Raw genomic sequence first — 6,500 nt, 5'->3', positions numbered from 1 at the left:
TATTTTGGTTATAAGAACTATTTTATTTCAAACTATTGTGCTCGGTTTCTGTCAGATAGTCTCTCCTGTAACATTTACATGTTTGCAGTGAGTGTTATTTGAGCTCTGTTCGAACGGAAACCTCTCGTCACCTGCTGAGCTTCGGTTGCTGATGCTTGCAGTAATGACAAGAAAAAGACAGTTGTAAAAGGACAATGCTTTCTGGAATTCTCTCTGTCACACTCTTGTATTTTTTTTTCCTCCACTCGCTCTCAGCTCATGGTGAGAGGATTGCACAAACAAGTCCATTTACCCATTATTTCATCGCAGTCACTGATAGCAACACAATAACTTCTACATATGGGGAGCGCAAGGAAAAGAACACGACAGGTGGGGAGTAAGTGTATGAGAGGAAAGGGGAAGGAGAGCGAGAGGATGGAGAATAGGGGAGGGGGATGGACAGCAGGGAGTGGTCAAGCTGTCCCAGCGGAAAGAGAGAAATGATGGAAAAACATCTGTAATTTTCACCACGGGGTCCCTGCGTAATTGAGTCGTTGAAAGTACAGACTCCAGGAGGATTCAAAGCAAAGTGGTTTGGGGGGTTGGATGAAGAACAGACGAGAAGGAAAGGAAAGAAAGATAAGAAGAGACACACAGGAATGAGAACATATTTTGAGGGCATAGTTTATTGTCTTTCATTGTTATTGCCTCACAATGAGAGACTTTACAGCGCTAAAACCTCGATGCATTTATTTTAAGAATCCTTTGAATTAGAGGATACGCATTTATGCACACACATACTGTGTAATATTACATATTATAGCTTTATATTGTCTATAGTGCATACATTTGCAGTATAACTAGCTTGTAATTTAATGCCTAGATGGATTTATAATTATTTCTTTACCACCTAATCCTATTTAATGCAAACATCCAATTGTACAGTATGCCAATTACAGGATTTATTAATTAAAGTATGTTTATTTATTTAGCTACATACAGTATGGGTCTTATTGTCTGTCTCTGATTGGATCCCCAAATTAAATAAAAAATTATTTAAATGCATAGGCTTTATGACCTTCTCCACAATTGTATACATAGATTTAATGGATAAATGGCAAAATGAAATTGTATGTACATTGTTAGAATTGGCCCTTTGGTATTCATGATCTTGCCAAAATTGTTTAAAGATCTGATTTTATGATACATTTGTTTTTTTGTTTTTTTCAAAGAACAACCACAGACGTTCGTTAAGGTATTGGCCACTGATACATACAGTGGGATACATTAGGCAATAAATGAACATTTTGATTTTAATTTTGATGTGATAAAAGCAGTAAAAATGGGCGAGCGTAAGGATTTGAGCGAGTTTGACGAGGGCCAAATTGTGATGACTGGACGACTTGGTCAGAGCATCTCCAAAACTGCAGCTCTTGTTGGATGTTCTCGGTCTGCATTGGTCATGTGATCATGGGCGGCCAAAGCTCATTGATGCACGTGGGGAGTGAAGGCTGACCCATGTGGTTCGATCCAACAATAGTTTAAAAAAATTGTTGAAGAAGTTAATGCTATTACTGCTCACTGGGTCAGGACTGTTTTGGCAGCAAAAGCGGGACCAACACAATATTGAGCAGGTGGTCATAATTACATGCCTGATTGATGGCCATTGAATAATGCCTGATCGGTGTATATAAATCTCACTGCTTACCTTCAAAACTAAAGGAAATCTATTAAAATAAGACATTCCCTTCAAATCATGTCATTCCATCAAAACATTCCTTTAGTTTATAAAAGTTTATTTTTATCCAAAATAAAAAATGTTGAAACTTTGGTTTGGGATCTTGTCATGGTCATTTCAAGTCAAACAAGTGTAGCAAGTGATGTCAAATCAATATTGCTGTGCTCAGATTAATAACCGAACACAGATTTGAGAAGCATATCACTTCTTATCATGTCACTGTTAGCTAACTTGCTAATTGCTAGCAGAGATGAGCATAAAAGAACCACACTTTGTACCTCGGATGCACAGAGGATGAAATTGCCACCTCTAAATTCCTATTTCTGATGTAAGTCGAATGCTGATCAAGGTAATACCTTGGGGGGCGGAGCTAATTTCCAGCCCAGAAAATTACATCAGCTAAAAATACACTAGCATCCGAACCAGGTGGTCTGTTTTCATATATTCTCTTATTTATCCTAATCCTTAAATTCTATATATAACTTATTTTAGTAAACTAATTATAATATTTGTTATTTAATAAGGATTTTTGGTTATATACACAAAATAATTGTATGTTTTTATATTAGGCTGCTTTTATTATACAACCACAATTCTAAAAAAAAAAGTTGGGACACTGTAAAATGTAAAACATTAAATAGAATGCAATGATTTACACATACCATAAACCCATATTTTATTCACAGTATTACATAGAAAACATACCAAATGTTCAAACTGAGGAAATGCATAATTTTATAGAAAAAATACGGTCATTTTGTATTTGATGGCTGCAACACGTCTCAAAAAACTCTGCAACTAATGAGGTTAATTGACAACAGGTCAGTGAGATGATTAGATATAATTAGTGTATCTTAGAGAGGCAGAGGCTCTCAGAGGTAAAGATGGGAAGAACTTCACCAATCTGTGAAAGACTGTGTCTACAAATTATGGAGCAATTTCAGGATAATGTAATTGCAAAACTGTTGAATATCTCATCATTTCCAGAACATAATATCATCAGAAATCATAATATCATTTCAAGAATCTGGAGAAACCTTTTTTTTTTTTTTTTTTTACTTTTTTGCAGCCATCAAATTCAAAAATACCTTATTTTTTTCCCCTTAAAGTACATATTCTTAGCGTAAACAGTTTAAAAATATTTTTGTTATATTGTAAATAGAATATGGATTTGTTAAAATGGCAAATTCTGTTTTTAATTACATTTTGGACAAATTTTTTGGAACTGGGATTGTACATGTCTTACCCTAAATAAAAAAACTAATGACCGTATTATATCATTGTTATAATCACTGTTTTTTTAGGTAATTTAAAAATTGCCTAGTTGCACATTTAATCATATTAAAGGCACCTTTAACAATAGACCTAGAAAATCTCTCTCTTTCTCTCTAATACAAAACCTACAGGAGGTCAGCATGCGTAGATTTTCATTATGTTTCTCGCGATGTCTGACAGGCCCACACTCTAGGCAGTTAAAGTTTTGACTTTGTGGTTTGGCAGCCATCCCAGATGTCTTGAAACACTCTTGCACTCAACGCTCATCTGTTAATACGCACATGCAGATTATTCAGGAATTGGAATTAGCCTCTTTTGTGGTGTGACACCTGATCAGCCCTCTGCTGATGTTTAACTGACCTGAGAACGTCTACGATTACTGATGTACAGTTATCCCTATCCTGCAGTCCCTCTTCCCACCACGTCTGCCCTTCTCACACCTGCTTCAGATCATCATTCCAGCCGAACCAGTTCATAACGGTTGTGACGGCTTCTTTGATGCCAGGATTTGACTTTTGCAGCCCCACCTGATCCTAAGTTGGAATTCATCTTGCAGAGCCACATGTTAGCAATCGAATAGTCGAGCTTAGATCACACTCACGGCAAATTGAGGGGGGGGTTCATCTGAATGTGTGAGGTAGGTGACGGAAAGGGCAACCCCTTGATTAATTTCCTTTTTGTGTTTCTATGGAGGTGACAAAATGCCCAGGGTTAACAGGAAGGGAAAAAAATAACTTCGTGCATTACTCACAATGCTCAAAAAAATGTTTTATGTATGTCATATGAATGACTTTTAAATGCTTAACATCTTACAGCCTGTGGCATGATAAGGGAATTTTTTTTTATTATTATTTCACTATGAAACTATAATACTCTGTCCCTTCATGATTTTACATACCATACTGTGACATCTCTTTACTTTCTCCTTCTTTCCAGAGTTTGTGAAACTGATGTTTCTCACAATATTCAGTCTAACTGCAGGACATCTGTTTAACATGCCAAAAGCTCATATTCAGTATCAGAGGGTGAACCAAATTCAGAAGGCAAAGGCCGTCCATAATTTGCATAAACAGGCTTCAGGTTTTTGCCTATTTTAACACATTTTACTTGCACCCTCTTCTAAAAAATACCCAGAAATCCACCAGATGTCCAGTGAGGGAAACTCTTCCCACATGTGATGGAAATTCTGTAAATTAGTTCATATTCCAAATGCAGACTGTCCACAACAGTATCATGTTCACAAGATTTCTACAATCATCTACGGATCCACCGAAAAATCAGTCAGAATAAAATTACATCACAACACTGATGCATCGGATCCATTTGACAATAGCACCAGCTTTAATTCAAATAATAGGTTTATGTCATTCACATGACCAACAGCATTTTTATTTTATTCTATCATCATAAACAATATTTTACAACTCCTTCTATGTAAACCTACTTTATAGCTACTATAATGCAAGTGATAACAGGAATGAACAAGTCTCATGGACATTGAACATTGAATGCAAATATGAGGGTTTTAATGATCTGTTGTTGTTTTTTTACATTTCCAAATAATTCCAAGTTATTGGTTAATTGCAGAGTATAAGTCAGAACATACTTTATCATATTTTTTACTTATTAAAAAAAATTACAGTGAAAAAATAGAACCTTTCAAAACACTAAACCGGGAGATACTACGTCAGACAGCACTGCCAGTTTCAAGTATTAATGCAATTAAATTGTATTTATTTTTATTTCATTGCCATTTTAATGTATGTCAAATTCTGGCATCAAGAAATGTATTCTAACACTCTAAATACACCCATATGTGCATGTTGAAAATCCAATCCAGACTCATCACTTTTATAATAAGCTTCACTCTTCCTGCAAAGTCTTTCCTCTAGATTTTAGGGAAGGGCTGTGGGGATCTGATGAAGGGTGATGAAGTCTAAAAACAAATACATTAACAAATACATTCAATGACACAGTTTTGTAGCATTCTGTCTGCCTTTGAGGTTATAACTTACATATGTTGAGGTTATATCTGTTATATCTAATATCTGTATTAAACAAGGCAGAATGTGTTTTATATTTTCGGTTCTTTAAAGTAAACACCTTTTGCTTTGATTATAGCTTTGCACATTCTTTTCACATTCTCTCAGTCATGAGGTAATCACCTGAAATGGTTTTCCAACAATTCTGAGGAGTTCCCAGAGGTGTTGAGTGCTTGTTGGCAGCTTTTCCTTAACTCGCCAATCCAACTCATCCCAAAGCTCCTCAACTGGATTCATCTGATGCAGCACTTCATCATTCTCGTTCTAGGACAAACGGCGCTCATATAACCTAGAGGTGTTTTTGGGGTTGTTGTCTTGTTGGAAATAATGATGGTCCCAAAAGTGCCATCTCAATGCTTTGTTAGCCTTGCTGGTTAATTATGCCCTCAATTATGACTAAATCACCAAAAAGTGTGACCAGAAAAGCACCCCACACCATCACACCTCCTCCTCCATGCTTTACAGTGGGAACCATACATTCAGGGACTGTCCGTTCACCTTCTGTACGTTTAACAAAGACATGGTGGTTAGAACCCAAAATCTCAAATTTGGAATCATCAGAACAAAGGAAAGTTTTCCACTGATCTAATGTCAATTCCTTGTGTTTCTTGGCCCAAGCAAGTCTCTACTGCTAGTTGTTCTTCTGAAGTAATAGTTTCTTGTTGCAGTTTAACCATGAAAGGCCTGACTCACCCAGATACCTCTGAGCAGTTAATGTTGAAATATGTCTGCCACATGAACTCTGAGAAGCATTTTGCACTTAGTCTTCCCTTTATAGGGCGGTCCCCCTAGCATTTGATAGCTTTGGTGACTGCACTTGGAAATACATTTAAAGTTCTTAAGATGTTTTCGACTGACTGTACATTCAGTAGTTCTTACAGTAATGATGGACTGATTATTCTCTTCAGTTAACTGAGTGTTTCTTGCATTAATGTGGATTTGTATAGTAGTTGTGGCAGCACTAACAGAGCTATTGACTCTGCCCTCACCCTTTTCTCTGCATGGTTCAACCGATGGTCTAAAGCACATTAGGGAGGCAAGATGTAGTCAACAAAGAAGTGTTTAACAACCCAAAATATGTAGGTGAGGTAGCTAAAGACATTGGACTATGGATCCAAATATCATGGGTTTAAATCCCAGCCACACCAAGCGACCACTCCTGGGTCCCTGAGCAAGGCTCTTAACCCCATTGCTGCTCAGTTGTGTGAAAGTGACTCTGTAAAAGGGGTCTTTCAAATACTGTAAATGCTTTAGCTTTCAATATTTCCATAGCAACCACACCACACACTATATATATATATATATATATATATATATATATATATATATATATATATATATATATATATATATATATATATACATACACACACACACACACACACACACACACACACACACATATATATATATATATATATACATACATACATACATATATATATATATATATATATATATATATA

The 6,500-nt window shown here is 36.1% G+C and overlaps 1 long non-coding RNA gene across 1 annotated transcript; it reads right to left on the bottom strand.

The window, feature by feature from the left end:
- Positions 1 to 4,551: 4,551 nt before the first annotated feature.
- LOC310720489 lies at positions 4,552 to 6,297 on the bottom strand. The gene is made up of 2 exons (XR_014531748.1): positions 5,158 to 6,297; positions 4,552 to 4,928 (listed from the first exon to the last, which is right to left on the bottom strand). It is a non-coding gene; the product is annotated as an uncharacterized lncRNA (long non-coding RNA).
- Positions 6,298 to 6,500: the final 203 nt, after the last annotated feature.

The sequence above is a fragment of the Silurus aristotelis genome, assembly GCF_946808225.1.
Source record: "Silurus aristotelis genome assembly, chromosome: 26".
NCBI lineage: Eukaryota > Metazoa > Chordata > Actinopteri > Siluriformes > Siluridae > Silurus > Silurus aristotelis.
Note: the sequence above shows the minus strand (reverse complement) of the source record. Positions and strands in the feature narration are given on the sequence as shown.